This window comes from Pinus tabuliformis, chromosome 3_2 (assembly GCF_031772625.1).
Source record: "Pinus tabuliformis cultivar Carrire ecotype Pingquan chromosome 3_2, CPIR1, whole genome shotgun sequence".
In the NCBI taxonomy this organism is placed as follows: Eukaryota; Viridiplantae; Streptophyta; class Pinopsida; order Pinales; family Pinaceae; genus Pinus; species Pinus tabuliformis.
Genome location: NC_142302.1, coordinates 1,076,603,098 through 1,076,623,730, shown reverse-complemented (window position 1 = coordinate 1,076,623,730; position 20,633 = coordinate 1,076,603,098). Strand labels below are relative to the sequence as shown.

General features: G+C 34.4%; 1 non-coding gene and 1 pseudogene across 2 annotated transcripts in view; one reads left to right on the top strand and one right to left on the bottom strand.

Moving 5' to 3' along the window:
- LOC149184401 (uncharacterized) overlaps positions 1-8,535 on the bottom strand; it is a 101,540-nt pseudogene extending 93,005 nt beyond the window's left edge. Inside the window, exon 1 of the transcript XR_016256800.1 lies at positions 7,680-8,535. The product of XR_016256800.1 is annotated as an uncharacterized LOC149184401 (transcript). The remainder of the gene's footprint in view (positions 1-7,679) is intronic.
- Positions 8,536-12,716: 4,181 nt separating this feature from the next.
- LOC149184400 (U6 spliceosomal RNA) lies at positions 12,717-12,817 on the top strand. Its single transcript, XR_016257890.1, has one exon. It is a non-coding gene; the product is annotated as a U6 spliceosomal RNA (small nuclear RNA).
- The last annotated feature ends 7,816 nt before the right edge of the window (positions 12,818-20,633 follow it).

The following is a 20,633-nucleotide window of genomic DNA, read 5'->3' as shown; positions in this document are numbered from 1 at the left end:
ATATTGGCAATCAACCAGGGAAGTTGAAAAATCATGGTAATAATGAAGGTCATTTTAAGGAACCTAGAAGGTATGATAAAATAGAATGATTGGAGAAGATAAGTTGTGTGCATAACAACATCTATAACAATGGGAGAGCCGCATTGTAAGTTTTCCATAGGTGACTAACTATATGAATAAATTATGGATAACAAGATGAAGGATAACGTTAAAAGAGGTCGTTTCCACATTTAAGTTTCTCATGGACAATGATGGTAGTAGTGTTTCCAACTGTTTCAAAATCTAAAATAATGATACTATTTAATAAGAAAGAGTCTTTTCCCTAACTTGATGAAACTAAATTTATGATAAAACAATCAAGTGGTATTGAGATACGAACTTTACGAACTCGACGAGATCATAAAATATTTCTATGGATGAAGTGCTGATTGTTAAATAAGTCAACATGGATTAACAAATCCTTGCAAGTAAATTAAGCATGATATAAAATTAAATCATGATGAAAAAATGTTTATATGCAATTGCATATAGCGGTATTGGAATTAGTAAGCCAAAGGGTAAATGGTTGTAAAATCAAAGGATTTTAATTTTGAGATAGATGATTTAAATAATGATGCTATCACTAGGAAGAATATATGACGAGAGATTAAGACTCAAGATGATGAGGCTCATGTGAAATTTAACGATGTACTTAGATGATTATACAGTTGGTATAAATAATCAACTACCTAGTAGAAAGAAGTCGAACTGATTATTGAAAAGTAATTGACAACTTGATGAAAACATATTGACGATGTTTCATGCTATCATGGTAGGAAGATAATGATGTACATATGGTTCTTATAGTGATAAGGTATCCATACAATAGTAGCGATATGCAGAGGTATTATGATGTTATGTCAAGATATATTGACATATTCATTTACTAAGTGATGATAGGTATTTAATGTTCAATACTCATGATGGATATGATATGCATAACGTGGCATAGGAATTATGATGCTATAATATGAGGATTATTGACATGTGATTCATTTATGAGAAGTCATGATATGTCTTTAATATAATTATGTTGATGGTATAACTGAAGCATGCGATAGTTCTGTACAAATCTATGACATGCATGAGCATGCAGTTCCTTATTATTCATAATGTTGCAATTAACAGAGATGAATGTTCTTATGATGACATGCAAGAGTTGGCATGAGGATTATTTCCTATGATACTATGATAGTATGGTTAATGCATTGGATGCATGTGGAGATATGATGATTCACAAGACTCCACAAATGGGCCGAGAGGGCCGGTTTATTTGATCATCTCGTGCAAGCCCATACGCACGAGGGAGAATAAGTAACACCATATAGGCTGGGGACAAAACTCAATCAACACTACATATGCCAGTGGTTCCTTTGTCTTGTGTATAGCTCTTGATGGATAGCTCTTGAAGAGCTATGAGACCATCTTGAGGAGGCCAAGTGCCTGATGTTCTAGGCTAGGTGCCTGTTATTGGATTGGGATGCCGAAGTCTGGAAGGGTTGTAAAGGACTTCGATGCCTGAGGCTGTGCGCCTTAGTAGTTGTGGAGGGAGTGGGCCAGCCTTGCGAGATGCCCGGGGTCATTGAGTACCGGACCAGATGTCTGCCTTGGGGCAGATGAGGTCTGAGTCAGGCGTGAGCCTTGGGGCCAGCCTTGGACTAGGATACAGACCGGGTCAGGCTTAGCCTGGTGCCAAAAGTGGGAAAAAGGACAGAGATTCCTTGAGATTTCCCGAGGAGTTGGGGACTTTCGATGCCTGCTGGTTATACTAGTTCAGCAGAGGGTGTTGGCAACATGAAGTTAATAAATAATAAATAATAAATAATTCAACTTAACTTCGGGACGAAGTTCCTTAAAGTGGGAGAGTATGTAATATCCCTCCCCTAAATAATAAATAATAATAAATAATAAAAAAAATAATAATTAATAATAATAAATAAATCACTTAATAATAAATAATAAAAATAATAAAGATAATAAATCATAAATGTTAAATAATAAATGATATTAAAATATATATATACAAGAAAATAAATAAAAATAATAAAAATAAAAATAGTAATAACCATACTAAAACTCTAAATAAGAATAAATAGAAATAAAACAAGAAAACTATCAAAAAGAAGGAAATAAAACAAGAAAGCTAAAAATCAAAAGAAAAGTAAAGAAAGAAAACTAAAAAATCAAAGAAAGTTGTATGTAGACACATGGAGTGTGTGCATGTGGTTCCCCTTCCAATGTTGTTCTATTTAATAGATGGTGAGGAAGATGAGAGGCATTCCTGCATTCCATCATTCCGAGAGTCTATCTTTCATTCTCTTGGGAGAATGGTGTACTAAGACTTAGGAGTCACTGGCAGTAGTACGTTGAATGAGGGCTCGGGGGTGGCCAGTTGTAGCAAAGCCTTGCGCAATTGAGCCTACGGTTGGGTGGAGAGTCGTCCCAAAAACCTTGTTGTCATCGGGCAAATATCGATCACAGGTAATATAGGTATGTACTTATTTGTTGATTCTGATTTTAATTAGGAAATTAATATTATATTTACTTTGGGCTGTTACAGGAGGTTCGAGTCATTAATGTTTATGGGCCTTGCCAACACAGGCCTGCCTTCTGGGATCATCTCCTCGGCTCAGAAGTTTTTCAGAAAGATTATTTAATCACAGGAGGGGACTTAAACTTCTCCATTGGACACTCTGAGTCATGGGGGCATCATGCACAACAGGACCCCTTATCTGCCCATTTCGAGAATCTGCTGGACTCCCACAATTTGTTGGAAATCCCCTCTACTAAGCTCTTACCCACCTGGAGGAACAATAGAGCTGACGAGGACTGTCATGCTCGAAGACTCAATCGTTTATTTACTAAGGAAGGACTTTTGACCTTGGGTCTTCTCCATAGACAATGGGCAGGCTCGGGAGGGGTCTCTAATCACCTACCTATATTCATGGAAATTAGTGGGGGACCTCGGAAGCCCAAGGGACCTTTCAAGTTCAACTCCTCTTGGCTAAAGGACCCCACTTATAATTAGATGATCAAGGAATACTAGAAGGCACATCCCTCGGGTGCTGGTGGGAACATAACAAAGGGATTCGCCCACAATCTCATTGAGCTGAAGAGACTATCCAAAGCCCGAGCCCACAATAAGAGAATAAAAGACGATCAATCTCTATTAAATGCTGAGAAGGAAATCGCTGAGGTTGAAAAAGACCTAGAAGGGGCATAAAGAGTGATCAACCAAAGAAATAGACTCATTGAACTATATGCCACCAGAAGGAAAATTCTCAAGGATCATGAGGAAGTATGGCGACTGAGAAGTAGGTCGATTTGGCTACTCGAGGGAGATGACAATACAAAGTTCTACCACAAGTTTGCAAATGGCAAGAAAGCCATCAATACCATCTGGCAACTCTCAAACGAGAAAGGTCACACTGTCAATACTTTCCCTCAACTAGCTTCCTTAGCAAACTCACACTTTAAACAGACCTACAGGGCCTCCCCTGTTGCAAATCTAGCCGAAATAATTCAAGTAGCTCAATTATTCCCTTGTTATGTGGATTAAGAGGCAGGCAAGGAATTGACAAAGGAGATTACTATCGGGGAATTAGAAGCCACAATCAAATGGTTTACGAGGGACAAGATCCTAGGGCCGAATGGCTGGTCGATCGAGTTCTATTCAGCTTTCTTTGAAACCCTAGGGGAGGATCTTCTAAAAGTCATTGAACACTCTAGATCTAGTGGAAAGATTCTTGAATCCTTCACCTCCACTTTCATCGCCCTCATTCCAAAATCCGACAACCCCTCTACCTTTGATGACTACAAACCTATATCTTTATGTAATTGCATCTATAAGATCGTGGCAAAGATTATTGCAAATCGGATGTGGCCCATACTATCCAAGTATATTTCGCCAGAGCAATTTGCCTTCCTACAAGATCGGCAAATCCATGAAGCAATGGGAACTACCCAGGAGGTTCTACACTCTCTGCACTCCAAGAAAATCAAAGGTATGATCCTAAAGGTAGACCTCTCAAAAGCCTTTGATAGAAAAAATGGTTATATATTATAATGCTCTTAACCCACCTAGGTTTCCCTTTTGATTTCATAAAATGGATCATGAGCTACATCACTAACATACCTTTCAGTGTGCTGATCAACGGGACAGCTTCCCCCTTTTTTTATTCTGAAAGAGGTCTCCGACAGGGTTGTCCCCTATCCCCTTTGCTTTTCCTACTAATAATGGAAGGTCTCAGCAAGCTGGTCAAAGAAGAATTTAGAAGAGGCAGACTAAAGGGAAAAAAAATCACAGATGATTACACTTTGACTCATCTGTTATTCGTGGACGATGTCCTTCTATTTCTCAATGGAAGCATTGGAGACTTAACAATCATGAAGAACACAATTGCATTATTCCAAACAGCCACGGGTATGACTGTAAACTGCAACAAGTCAACCCTCACAGAGGCTGGATGTTCCCCCCATGAAATCCATTATGCGCTGCAAAGGTTCCAGTACACTCTTCTTAGGCTGGAGGAGGGTCTCAGATATTTGGGCTACAAGCTGAAACCTCTGGGGTACAAGATTACAGATTGGACCTAGCTCATCTCCAAAATGGAGAAAAGACTAAACATTTGGTACTACAAATACCTCTCCAGGGCAGGCAAACTTACGCTTATTAAAGTTGTCCTAGAGGCCACCCCGGTTTACTGGATGTCACTGGCTTGGATCCCCTGAGGTATTCTATCCAGAATACAGGCCTTATGTTGCAGATTCCTTTGGAAGGGACAACAAACAGGAAGAATCTTCGCATGGGTAAAGTGGGAGGCCCTAAATTTGCCCAAGAAATGGGGCGGATGGGGCATAAAGAAATTAGAAGACTTCTCCTCAGCTCTGGCGGCAAAACTAGGATGGCATCTTCTTACAACAAACAGCCTATGGACTAGGGTGGCCTGTTCAAAATATATTGCCCCCTCAAACCTGATGGATTGGATAAGCCAACCGCAGAGATTACATTCAGGGGTATCAATCATATGGAAGGCGGTGACAAAATCACTTAACATCATCAGGGCCAGCATTACATGGAAAATTCAGCCCGGAATGAAAGTAAGGATTGGTCGAGATCCTTGGATTGGATGCAGGAATTTACATAGGCTGCCAGACGACCTTAGATCTTTCCTCAGGGATTGCAACATTACCCATATTGGCCATATAGCAGATGTGGATCGCTCCACCCCCTTTCAGCAAGCCTAGAAAACGGCTCAGGGATTAAACATTCCCCATCAATGGACTCAACAATGGAATACTTTCATCAGGCCCCTCACTGAGGCACATATCCGGATTAGTGAGGATGAAGATCGTCGCCCACAAGTCCTAGAGTCATGGTGGAAGCATCTATGGAAGCTAAAATCCCCCCCCCAAGAGTAAACTTCTCATGTGGACTATTCCAAAGAACAAAATCCCCACCGGAGACAATCTACTCAAGCGAGCTCATCATGGCCCCTTCTGGTGTCACCTATGTAAATGCAACAATGAATCTGCCACTCATCTATTTATGAACGTCTGGCTACCCGAGAGCTATGGCAATCGATCTCAGCAGTGATTTCTTCCCCGACAAGGTGGCAAGGCGCTTTTGTAAAGGAAGCTTGGTCAAATTGGTGGACAAGCACTTGCCCACAAAAACTCAGAAACCTACCATTACTTATATGTTGGGGACTGTGGATAGCCCGCAACAACCTCATCTTCCAAAACTCCCCGCCACACTGGCCCTCCATTACTTCTCGTATCATCTCCGACTATTCCATCATACCCGATGACGAGGAGAAAACCCGATCCCGAACCATCATTCCTGAATCCATTGACCATTCAAAGCCATGGGCTTACTTTGACGGGTTTGCCGAGGAGGACAGATGCGAGGGAGGGGCCATACTTAACCTCTCTGATTCTTATTCCCTTCATATACAGATGGGTTTAGGGGGAGGTACTAATAATTTCGCAGAGCTATCCTCTGTAAAATTCCTCATTCAACATGCTCTGCAAATCCAATGCTGATACCTTCAACTCTTTGGTGACTCATAAATTGTTTGTGATTGGATAAACAAAAAATCTAGATGCCCAGCATACACTCTGTCACACATTCTAGAAGAGGCCCACCGTCTTATTACTACTTTTGACACATTTACATGTCATCACATTTTCAGGGACCGAAATGTAGATGCCGACAGATTATCCAAAGAAGCTGCGCACGGGTTATCCGGCACTTGGATGATCCAAGAACACAGAGAAGGAAATTTCTACCAGTACTACCACCGGCCCTTCATGGACATAGATGCTATAGCAAGCTCACAGGGAGCTTAGATCATGGATTTTTGCTTAATTTACCACCTGTAAATATCCATATGTTTATTTATTTTTCAGTTTCCAGCAAGAACTATGGACAAGTTATATAACTACCAGTCTTTTTATGCTACTCTTTTTTTGGTAAAAACAATATGATGATCATATCAGAGAAGCATGCCTCCCTGTGTGGATAAAAGGCATCAATATTTGGATTTCTTTTGAAACTTTATTTGGCAGACACTGCCTCTTACAGCATATGCTTACGCATATACAGCATGTAATATTTATATATCAATGAAAATTACGTTTTTTCTAAAAGGAAAAAAAAAGGACTTGTAAGATTCGCCAAGGTTTCTAAACTTCAAGATAAATTTCAATTCTTAAATTTTTTCCTGGACGAGGGCTCTATTTTACTCCCTTAACATTGGACTCTTAGTTATTTAGTCATTTTTGTGGTTTTATAGCTAAACTTTACTTCTTGTTGTTTTATGTTTAGATATAATCCTTGGAACACATCTCGAACATATAATCATAGTTTATATATTTATGTTTTTTTTACTTAGTATGATATGGGGATAATTGCATAATTGCAGCATATAAATTTTGAGATCCATACAGAAAATGTATTGGTACATTATATAAACCAGTGTTTTTTCATCTAGAAAAAAAAAGTGACAATTTCGTTGGGATTACTATTTTCTCTTCTCATGGGAATCCGGGGATTTTTTTTTAAAAATCTGAATCTAGGAGTGTCTGAATCATTTTGTAATGGTGGAAATAGATTTAGCACCCTGAAGAACAACGAGAGCACCTAAAATTCTATAAAATTCTATAACTCGACAGGTATAACCATCATCCTATAAATCATACCAAAAAAACCATTATTTTCCGAGCAAAATAATTGTCTATTTAAATTATGTTATAAAATTCCTTTCCCACTTAAATTAAACTCTAAAATTCTAATAATATTTAAATTTTGAAATTATTAATTTAAAAAATTATTTTAAAATTAATTAATTTATTATTAAATTATTTACAAAAACTTAAATGCAATAAATAAATATATATAATATTAATAATATAAATTAAATGGTTAATAACTATTCATCAAAGCACTTATGTACCCTTTGTCCACCCATCTTAAATAAGTTTTTGATGTGAACGTTCCTCAATAATAAGACCGCTTCAACCCCGATTTAGACTAGCAGAACCCCACTCCTCCCTTCACTCTAGCGTCTACTAGTATACTGTAATTTTGATGTCATTAAGTGAACACAGTATTCATTGATGGCTAGAATAACCCTTACCTGGTATTGCTCTTCAGACTTTGAAAGTTGCTGAAGCCTTTTCATTTTATTTCGATATTCGATGAGCTTGCAAAATTGTTGATACAGTTCAGTCTTTTCAGCACCCTCGGGAATCTCATCAATGGCTTCTCGAAGAGTCTCAGCTGGAAGGAACCTCCATCCATCCGCTGTTCGATTTTGCATCTCTTCCAAAAGATGAAGAAAGGGCCATAAATCCTTGGGCTTCGGCTCCATGGCTCCGACATGGGCTTGAATCTGCGTGAGAAAAACAGACCCCAGAAATGCTCCGTATATTTTATTGGTATCAAACCTTTCCACGCTACATCTTATGCCATCCTGGGTTACAAGTTTGGCCAATTTGATGACAATCTGAGACGACAGAGAACGGTTGTCTGCTATCTGTCTCAGTATATGAAGCCCCTCAGGCGAACTGAGGTAAGAAATGAGATGGGTTGTAGAAATCGTTAGCTGATTGTCCAGCCATCTCTCGATTTCTGATAAAGATGATCGAAATCCAAACCTGGAGAAACGATGTTCATCTGAAGTTCCAGAATTGCTCCCGAATGACATTTCGCTCCCGACAGTGCTGCTGCTGCTCTCTGATCGGGAATCGCAGAGGAATTCCCAATTGGAGAGATTGGGGATTCCTGTTACTGTGGACCCTCTGCTGATAAGAAAATAAGTTTCCACTGTAATACAGTTCTCATATTTTGACAGAGCAGAAACCTGGCGTCTGTCTGATCCCTCAATTCAATTGACAATGTGGAACATCGCGGTTCCTTCGATTCAATTGACGAAGTTGTAATAAAGGAGGTACCGGGTACAGTAAGGGCAGCGTGGGAAAGAATTGAAGTGCATAGAACTCAATTACCTCGAAATGTGAAGCTATCAATTTATCACTGCGATCACTTCATGGCTCGGCGCGGAATTTCTACCAAGTATCAATAAAATAATAGATTAATATAATGCTTTGTTTTTTTTTTTTTCCGTTATGTAGGTGTTTTCTAATTTTTCATGGAACTCACGGAAATAATTTTTAAAATTTTAATTAGATTATCATACAAAATCCACAGCTAAAATATACACATTCTTATCAAATTTCAAATAAATTTAACTAAACTTTATTAAAAATAAATAAATTTATATCTTAATTATTTGTTAATCCATCACCCCTTTAAACATATCAAAATAAACCAACTAAAAAATATTAAAATAAATAAATTTATATTTCAACCATTACCTCTTCAACATGTCACAATAAACCGTAGTCGTCAGAATAATTAGATTAAATGTAACACTCACACTATAAAGAGACACCTCAATATATAGAAATAACGTAAAACCAAAACCACTCAAACCATTATAGAAATGAGGTTTAATATTAATTTAATACTAAGATATCAGATAAATAAATGTGGTTGGTAATGGTGGTTGCACATGGTACTTTATCCCGCGCCGTTAGGGTGGGCTGCTTATTGCCGCCCCGCCCGGGTTCGACCCACGTGCATGTTCCCGCTGCTCCGCAGCGTGTGTTCCGATGATGAGCAGCGTGTGTTCCGACGATGCTTCGCTGCTCCTGTAAATAAATATCTCGCTTCTGTACATGTAAAAATTGTGAATTTTGGTTATATATAGATTTTTTTCCGAGAGAAATCCTTATGGCCTGAGCCCGCAGATTTTTTAAATTCTCCATTCTGTACATGTAAAAATTGTGAATTTCGGCTATATATAGATATGTTGCAAATAAATATCTCGCTTCTGTACATGTAAAAATTGTGAATTTAGACTATATATAGATTCTAATTGAGGGACTTAAAATTGTGAATTTCCGTTGCAAATAAATATCTCGCTTATTTACATGTAAAAATTGTGAATTTAGGCTATATAGATTCTAATTGAGGGACTTCCCCAAATATATAGATATGTTGCAAATAAATATCTTGTAAAAATTGTGAATTTGGGTGTTATATAGATTCTAATTGAAGGACTTCCCAAATATATAGATATGTTGCAAATAAATATCTTGCTTATGTACATGTAAATATTGTAAAAATTGTGAATTTGGGCTATATATAGATTTTAATTGAGGGACTCCCCCAAATATGAAAAAAAGTTGATAAGTATATATCAACTATATTTCTTACTATTTATTTATATAATTATAATATTAATTAAAAAATACATTTATTACTATTTATTTATATAATTATAATATTAATTAAAAATTACATTTATTACTATTTATATAATATATAATTTATTAATTATAAATTATAAATTATAAATGATTTATTTATATAATAAAATTATTATTATTTAATAATAAAATTAATTAATTAATATGCAATAATTATTTTTTAATTACTTTTTAAATTATTTTTTTTTCTATTTAAAATTAATTAAACAATAAATTAAATATGATTATAGATTATTAAGGAATAATATTAAACCCAAGGAACCATGGTTGAATATGGTTGATTTTCATATTGAGACAATGCGACATTCGATCATCGTTGACCATGATTGATATAATAAACCCAATGGATTGATATTATAAACCCTAGAGATTAATAAACCCAATGGATTAACACTAAAACCCCAAGGGAATAATAAAACCAAGGGATTAATACTAAAACCCCAAGGGATTATTAACCCAAGGAAATGAGATTAAACCCAAGGGACTAATATTATAAACCCTAAGATAAAAATTATAAACACTAAACTAAACATGGTTGAGTATGGGTGACTTCCATATCGAGACAATCTTTGTCAGAATGTGACGTTTGACCATGGTTGACAAAGATTGACCATAATTGACCATGTTTGACTTTATAAAATATGGTTGACATTGACCATGGTTCACCATCATCACTGATCATGATCAAAGAGACTTTAATAAATGTTGATCATGGCTCATGAAACTCAATCATGGTTGATCATGGTTGACCATCGTTGACCATGGCTAATCATGGTTGACCATAAATACATTGACCATGGTCAACCAAATTCAAGCATGATTAGCCATCACTGATCATGGGTCACCATAGAGACATTGATCAACCATTATGACCATGGTTGATGATGGTTTATAAACACTAAAATAAACATGGATGGCCATGACTAAATTTCATATTGAGACAATCCTTGTCACAATGCGACATTGGACCATGGTTGATTTTCTTATCAAGACAAATTTTGTAACAATGTGACGTTGGACCATGGTTGATTTTCATATCAAGACAATCTTTGTCACAATGTGACATTCAAACATCGTTAACAATTGGCCATAGCTAACCATGTTTGATTTCGTAAAACATGTTTGACCAAGGTTGACCATAATTGTCCATGGTTGACCATGGTTGAACATGATTAACATATTGAAAAAATCTTTGTCATTATGCGATGTTGGACCATGGTTGACCATGATTGATATTATAAACCTAAGCGAATAATAAACCCTAAGGATTAATACTAAAAACCAAAGGGATTATAAACCTAAGGGGATAAAATTAAACCCTAGGAATATGAACCCTTAGATTAATAAACCCAAAGGATTGATATTATAAACCTAAGGGAACAGTAAACCCAAGGGATAAAAATTATAAACCAAAGTTATATAAACCATAAGATAAATATTATAAACCCTAAAATAAACACGATTGACCATGGTTGATTTCCATATTGAGACAATGTGACATTGGACCATGGTTGACCATTATTGGAAATGGTTCATCATGTTTGACCATGGTTGACCATATTCAAGAATGATTAACCATCATTGATCATGGTTCACCATAGAGACATTGATTAACCATTATGACCATGGTTGATGATGCTTGATGATGGTTTAAATAAACCCTAGGGATTAATACTAAAAACCAAAGGAATTATAAACCTAAGGGGATAAAATTAAACCCTAGGAATATGAACCCTTAGATTAATAAACCCAAGGGATAAAAAATTTAAACCCATGATTGACCATGATTGACCTTGGCTGACCATGGTTGACCATGATTGTCCATGGTTCACCATCATCGTTGATCATGATCAAAGATAATTTAATCAATGTTGATGATGGCTGATGAAATTCAATCATGGTTAATCATGGTTGACCATCATTGGAAATTGTTGATCATGGTTGTCTCTTGTTGACCATAAATACATTGACCATGGTCGACCATATTCAAGCATGATTAACCATCGTTGATCATGGTTCACCGTAAAGACATTGATTAAACATTATGACCATGGTTGATGAATGTTGATGATGGTTTATAAATACTAAAATAAACATGGTTGACCATGGTTGATTTTCATATTGAGACAATCCTTGTCACTATGCGATGTTGGGCCATGTTTGGCCATGCTTAACCATGGTTGATTTTCATATCAAAATAATCTTTGTCCCAATGCGGCACTTGACCATGAGTGAGGACGATTGACCATGGGGGACCATGTTTGATATATAGGCTGATATTCCTTCTTTTGAATCAGAGAACTTCTTGGTTTCATATACACTTCTCATTTAAGTGTGACATATGTGCATAGATTTTTACGCTGACCCTTCTACTCTCACTACCTACCTACGAATCCTTAGCATTTCTTACGCTTTTTCTCGCGCGCACACACAACCGACACATGGCTAATGGCATCAATAAATAAATAACCTATTTTCGCATAGACCTGACTGATAGATATATAACAAGTCACATAGTTCGACTTCGTCTGACATTTATCATAACCTAGATCTTGTTATAGACTACTATTTATGCAGTCATCGGGCCTTACCAGATCCGAAACTTGAGGCTTCAAACTTAGAATGCCCCTCTAAAATGGTCCAACATCATATATATAGACTTGCTTCACATAGATTTATCATCAAGTAATGATTAAATTCGCTCAGAGCCAAGTAAGAACAGGTGAAACAAGAATCATTGTTATTTCCTTTTAATTCCTTGTTTCTCTTACAGAATGTATTACTTTGTGATAGAATTTTCGATTTATTGTATTCTTTGAGCTTTTTTCAGCATTAAGTAACGGATTTTTATCCGAGACCTCCCATAAAATGATACAGAGAAGATTAGGATGGCCTCTGTGCAAGGATGATACACACAAATTGAGAAATGGTCCAAATTTTTAAGCAACGAATTTCACTGAAGTGTCTGTGATTTCGTATATTCTGAGTTTTACAGCGAAATAAGTCCTCTCCTGTCAAGTTTCTTGCTCAAATGAGTATTCCACGTAATTTGCAGTCCTTTGTCTTCAATGGATCAATTTATTTTAAGTTTGCCAGTGAAACTCCAACATCCCTCAATCTCTTAAAGCTGAAAGTACAAAGGGACTATATACAATCCCTAAACCTACTTTAAATTCTCGAAAATTATTAATTTGAAAAAGGTAACGTTGTTTTAGGTTTCCTTCGATTTTAAAATCTCAATGTGATGCTCATCGACAGGGAGGTACAATTTAATGCCATGGTATGATCTAGAACGCAGGAATTAAATTGTTGGAGCTACAGTTAGAACAAGTCCAGACACAAAGGATTATGGTGTGCGGTGTGTATTCATAATTAGAAAAAGTCCAGACACAATTTGTTTTTGACTCAATTTGCTCCTTCTCATCAAAAACTCATCAGAAGCATTGATCCTGCAGACTTTCAAGGTTTCAACTTGACAGTCTGCCAATTGGAGGAATATCGACTTTGGGCGAGGAATGAAAGTGAAGCATTAATAACACGACAAGCCTCAAACCAGGCGAGAGAAGTTTGCATCAGTGTCTTTGGTAAACTATTTGAAGATGTTGTCAAAGTGGTTGTCCTCAAGTATATGGATGGACACACCCAAGATGTTGTGAAAGCGCATGTCTTCAAGTATCTAAACGGATTCTGGTTTTAGTAAAGAGTACACCACCCTTTCCTTGCCACTACAGGATCATATTCGATTTGGGCAGAGTAGCGTTACAAGTAAGTAGTTAAATTATCGTGATATGCATCATATTTGACAAAGTGAAAAAGTTAAAATAACATTGTATGGTCAAACGATTTTGAAATTTTCTGGTTTAGTATTGTGTTGGGCATGGATGAACCGTAGAATATTTTCATATGGATACCAAGAGATTTAATTTGCATTGGAGTGTGTGGTTGAGTGAATACTTTCAGTGGTTAAATTATATATTCTAAGAATTTTGTTTCTATGGGAGAAATTGAGGATAGATGATATTCAAGGATATTAAGTATTTAAAAAATAAGACTGGCATTTCATTTTACTAGTGGAAGATTTTTTTTCAACATTGAAGTTCAGCCATCTTATATTCTATTTAATTAATTAAGAAAATAACAAATAAAATTCAAATTTATATAAAAATAATTTTATGTTGTTTATAAAAATTCAAAGGGGCTTGATGTTTTACTATTGGTTTTAAAGTCAGATGTATGTCCCATTTCACAATATTATTTGTTAATATTGATAACCATGGGAAAAGAGAGACTTGCCGTTGGGTTTCTCTAATAGACATGACCTTTTTTGTACACAAATTTCATTAGAAAGGTCTATCCTTATAAACCAAAGTAGTATTCTAATTAGAACACATATAAAACAATGTAAACTTTGAAACAAGAACTGATACAATTACCTGTTTCATAGAGGTAGCAAAAAAATGACCCGATTTTGAAAAGTGACGATGTAGAATACACTATATTTTTATTTTTATTTTTACTTTTATTTATTTATTTATTTTTATTTTTTTTTTAGCATATTTTTGACACTTTAAATTTTCTTATGTATCAAACATAAATATTTGTTTTTAAATGTTCCTGATTTTCATGCCGATTTTGAAACATGTTGATGCAACATCAATTTTTGTTTCAGAGGGATTATTTTTTACACTTTAAATTTTTTAATGTATTAAGTGTGGATACTTTTTTTTTAGAGGGCTTATTTTTTACACTTTAAATATTTTAATGTATTAAGTGTGGATCTTTTTTTTAAATGTTACATTTTTTGACACTTCAAATTTTTTTATGTCCAGTTTTTTTTTTAAATCATGATTACTTAACAAATTTTCAAGTTGTTTTATTTTTATTTTTTTAAATGTTGATTACTTAATAAAATAGAAGAATAATAAATAAATCAATCAATCAATCTCGTAAACCATAAAATAATTTGAAAAAAAAAAGTAGAAACTATAATTTAAGTAAATAAAAATATTAAAAAAAAAAAAACAAACAAACAAACAAAGTATATTAAAAAAATAGAAAATTAACCCAAAAAAAACTATTAAAATTAAGATTAAAAACATTTAAAAAAATAAGAAAACAAAAATATACACTTAAAAAACAATTAAAATTATATATATATATTTAAAAAAAACATATATATATTTTTTAAATATATACCTTTTATTAAAAAAAATTGCACATTTTTTATTAAAAAAAAAAAACATTTTTTTAAATATATATATTTAAAAATAAATAAAAATTTACGCATGGCTATTTTTACAAAAATAAACATATAAATTTTTTATAAAAATATATATTTTTATTTTAAAAATTAAAAAAAATATTACGAATTTTTTATTTATTTTTAAATAGATATTCATATTTTTTTTTTTTTTTTTTTTTTTTAATTTAGGAAAAATAAAAAATAAAAAATTTGGGGCTCCTTGCCGCCGCTAAGGTCCGCTCCCCCATGGGCGGCCAGGCGGTAATGATATTTTTTCTTTTTAAAAACAAACTTTAATGTATTTTTTTAAAAAACTAAAAAATTGGCATAATTTTTTTTTTTTTAATTTTTCAAATAAAAATATATATTTAAAAAAATTATATGTTTAATTTTTTTTTAAATAAATATGTGCCATTTTTTTTAAAATTAAAAAAAAATAATTCTTATTTCAAAAAATATATAATCTAGAATAAAAAATGCACAATTTTTTTTTAAATAAAAAAATATATTTTTTAAAATTTTAAATATTTTTTTGTTAGTATATTTTTGTTTTTTTAAAATGTTTTTAATCTTAATTTTAGTAGCTTTTTTAATTCTTTTGGTTAATTTTTTATTTCATTTTTTAATCTAGTTTGTTTTATATATATAGATATATATATATAGTTTTTTGTTAATGTTTTTATAATTTTTTCTATTTTTACTTAATTTTATAGTTTTTTTATTTATTTTGTTTTGTTTTTCCAGCCTTTTTTTATGGTTTACAAGATTATTTTTTTTTTTTTTTTTTTGAAATTATGTTTTCCTTATTATTTATTTCTTTATATTTTTTATTTGTCTTTTAGTTTCTTAATTCTTATCTTTTATCAATGTTTTTTGTTTTTTTTTCATTGTTTTATTATTATTATTTTTTTTTAATTTTATGTTCTCATTATTCTTTTGAAATTTTAATGTTTTTCGAAGTCATGATAAAATCTTTTGCGCCATTATTTGAAAATGTTAAAAATTTACCCTCGAAAAAAAAAGGTGTTATTCCAACATCAACACTTTTCGTTTTGAGAGTGATTTTTGCACAATTTTTGCACAAAAAATTGGTTTTCACTGCCATTTTTAAAACATGTTCAAAATTCTCTAAAAAAAAAAAGAGTGTTATTCCAGCATCAACACTTTTCGTTTTGAGAGTGTTTTTTGCACAATTTTTGCACAAAAAAATGATTTTCACTGCCATTTTTAAAACATGTTCAAAATTTACCCTAGGAAAAAAATGTTATTCCAATGTCAACACTCTTCGTTTTTAGCATTATTTTTCATGTTTTTTTGGGGCTTTTTTTTGCTACAGTTCCGTTTTGAATTTATAGTTCACATTTCAAAATTTACATTGTTATAATCAATTCAATATAAATTTTTATTATTTATTAAGTTAAAAATTTTACTATAAAAATAATTATATCTTGATTTTATAAAATCAATAAAATCAATTAATTAATAATATTTAGTCTATAGAATATTTTTAAAATTTGTATTAAATAAAAGTAAAGAAATTATTCATGGAAAATCTTAAATGTTAGAAAAAGCCAAAGTGAAAACTCATCTTAAACTATTTAGAAAACTATATCAATAAAAGCTAAGAGCTTATTCTTTTAGAAATTTTAAAAGTCCTTAGAAAGGTTAAGGCCTTGTATAAAGTGATTCATTTTTACTGTAATTACAAATGGACTCCTACCTTAATTTCATAAAGCTATAACAATAAAGTTAATTTAGTGGAATGATTTATTTTATAATTGATTAGATGTTTTTAATGATAAAAAGTCATAAAAGATGTTAATTTGGTGGTGAAGATAGGATGTTATCTATGATTTATTTTAAATCTTTAATACTTTCATGATGATAAAATGTACTAAAAGATGCTTTCGTAATAATTTATTCCTTAGGTGGTGAAAGAGGAAAAGATGTTATTATGAATATTATGTAATTGATTATGGAAATTTAAATCATTTTATTTTTTCTTAATTAAAAGTGTTTTTTTAATTAATAATTAAAATTTTGTGTTTTTTAAGGACCAGGGAGCTTTTGTTAGTGTGAAACGTTGTCGCAGTTGCTTATAAGAGCGGGGTAAGCAACTGCGACAAACGTTTCTCATCAATCATTCACATGCATTTCACTCTTAACAAAAGGTTGTTGAAACATTGGGCTAAGTTTTGCTTAAACAAATGATCATACTTAAAGGTAGTGGTCTCCAAGTTGCAAGCTTTTTGTCTTCTTTTTCATCTTGTCATTCAAAGTTATATTCTTTTAATCAGATCCAACACTTTTCTACTGGTATAGTAACCCTATCAATGTCTCTTTGCACCTTTTGGGGCAATTGCTAGTATAAAACATGGTTCACCAATGCTAACCATGGTTGACCAAGGCTGACCATGGTTGACATGGTTGACCAAGCTAGACCACGGTTGACCATGCTTAACCAAGTCTAACCATGATTGACCTTGTTGACCATGATTATTGTTGAGAAATGGCAACAAGAGAGTCCACTTTAATTTGTCCCTGAATTAAATTGGAAATTAAATTCGAATTCTATTCTCATAGTAACTTAAAATAATTAAATTAATTTGATTAAACTTACTTAACTTAGGAAATTCGAGTTGGAAGTCTTTCTGTCGTCATGCGTATGTTCTCCCTACTTTGTAGGAGTCCAGTATTAGTTAATTGTGAGTTAATAGAGAACTAATAGTGAGTTAACAGTTAGTGGTGTCACTAATGAACTTCGCCAGTGCTACTCTAGTTAACCGAATATTTACTCATCAAAAACTCATGCATGTCGATTCTGAGAAAGACCTAGGTTAGACTAAAGTGCAAGGACAGTGTGCTCTTTGTTTTAGATTTTTCTGAGTTGCACTGACAGTGAATGCATTCAGGAACTGATCCTTAAGGGATTGCACAATTTTTAGAGGCTTTATTTCCCTTTAAATACAAGCTATCCTCTATAGGAATTATGCATTGGAATAGAGACTTGGAGAGTTTGTGCAGAGGCTAAGCTTTGGCCTTGAGCTTGCTTATGAGTTGGAGATTGAATTCGCTGAGTGCTGGGATTGTTCTAGAGAGAAAAAGTATTGTAATTTCCTCTTGATTTTCCAAATTAATACAAAATAGATAGTGGGATTTTGAGCTGTGGCTTTCCCCAGATATTTATTGTGTTATGTGCATTTGATTCTCTTCCTCTATTGATTATTATTTGCTTGATGTTTATGGGCTTCCGTTGTAAAGAGTAGAAGTAGATTCTTGTCTCTTGCTTTAGCAAATTGCATTAGCTTGTGAATCTACATGAATTTCTACATGGTATTGGAGCTAAGAACTGTATACTAGAGGAGATTACGAATTTTTGAGTTTCTAAGTTGCAAGTGAAAGTCAAATTCTCAATACATACCTCAGGATTGGCAGATGGCGTTCCATGGGTTGAGGCTTGAGTATGCCTTGGAAGGCAACACGAATTTCATAGCTTGGAGGGACAGGATGGAGGTTGTATTGGAGGACAATGGCTTGAAGGAATTTGTTGAACAAGCAATTCTTAAGCCAACAGCTACTGATGCACAAAACTTGGCCAAGTGGAAGAAGTGTGTGGTGAAGGCAAGGCGTATAATCCTTGAGGGAGTTTGAGATCATATTGTCTCGAGTCTCCATGGAAAGGAAACCCCGCATGATATGTGGAAAACATTGACGGACTTGTATCAGAATAACAGTGATTAAAGGAAGTTAGCACTGAAGGATAAACTTCGTAAAATCAAGATGGAGAAAGGCGAGACGATTCCAAATTACTTGAACAAGTTCACTCAATGTTGAGATGTACTTGAAAGTGCTGGAGTCACGGTTTCCAAGGAGGATATGGTGAGCCTTGCTCTTCTTGGACTCCCAAAGAGTTGGCATAGTTGTCAGGACTCTGTCAATGGTGGGGAGAAGCTTCCAGATTAGGAACGACTATGGTTGGATTTGATGCAGGATGAGATCAGGAGGAACACCAGGGATGGCTCTTCATCAAAGATTGATGATGAAGAGAATTGTGCCTTAGCGATTAAGGCGAGGAAGGGGAAAGGTAAACTTTCCCATTCCAAATCAGATTCTTATCATGGAGGTAAGAAGAAGGACATAATGAAAGTTAAATGCTTTCATTGTCACAAGATGGGACACTTTACTACAAATTGTCCATTGAAGAAGTCCGAGGAGAAGTCCTCGGGAGGAGCGGCGAGTGAGGATTTGGCCTCCCAATTCGAATTGGATTTTTCCCTCATTGCATGCATGGTGGCTTCAATGATGGGAAGTGGCTGGTACTTAGACAGTGGAGCTTCTTTCCACATGACTAGCGACAAAGAGTTATTCAATGAACTGGAGGAGAAAGATCGCAAGACGCATATTGAGATGGGTGATGACGATAATTATAGTGTTATTAGTGCGGCACTACTACTTTTCAGAGGGAGCATGTGGCTCCACTCAACTTGAAGAATGTTATGCATGTACCCAGATTGACGAAGAACTTGGTATCCGTTGCCATGCTTGAGGATATAGGCTATGATGTGATATTTTTGAAAGGAAAGGCAATCCTTAGACACATAGCCATGGGTCAAGTAAAGAAGATAGGGATTCGAGTTCAAAATCTCTATAAGATGGAGGTAGAGGATTGTGTTACTTTGAGTTCAAAAGTGGAAAAGATGTTGATCCGGGACGTCAATGAGTTGTGGCACAGGTGATTGGGCCACTTGCATCATGGGGCTTTGAAGATATTGCAGCAAATATATATCGGTGTTCCCATAAGTATGCTTCAGCAAGTTGATACATGTAAGGGTTGTACTTTGGGAAAATACAACAAGTCTTCCTTTGGAGACAGAGATAGTCAAGTAGAGTCTATTTTGGAGAGAGTCCATTCAGATGTGTGTGGACCATTCTCGACAGCATCCATGACCAAACACAGGTATTATGTTATATTTGTTGATGACTATTCTCGTAAATTTTGGGTATTTTTTTATGCAAAAAAGATCAAACTTTCACAAAGTTTTGTGAGTTCAAAGCATTGGTAGAGAAAGAGTCTGGCAAGAAGGTTTAGATCTATGAAGTGACAATGGTGGTGAGTATGTCTCCAATGAGTTTAAGAACTTCTATGCAGTGGAAGGGATTAAATGAGAGTTGATAGCACCCCATAACCCTCAACAAAATGGGGTTGCCTAGAGGAAGAACAAGAGAATAGTAGGGAAGCAAGGGTAATGTTGAATGATTAAGGCCTACCACTACACTTGTGGGTTGAGGCATGCAACACAACGGTTTATGTTCAGAACTGTAGCCCACGTCGGAAGCTTGAGCCAACAACAGAGTTGGGGATCTTTGTGGGGTACATAGATACACCCCACAATTATCGGGTGTACATGCTGACCAGTCGGATGACAGTGGTTAGCAGGGATATCAGGTTCGATGAGGAGAAGGCCATGCGAGTATCCCTTGAGAGGGAGATTGAGCTACATGCAGATGAGGATAT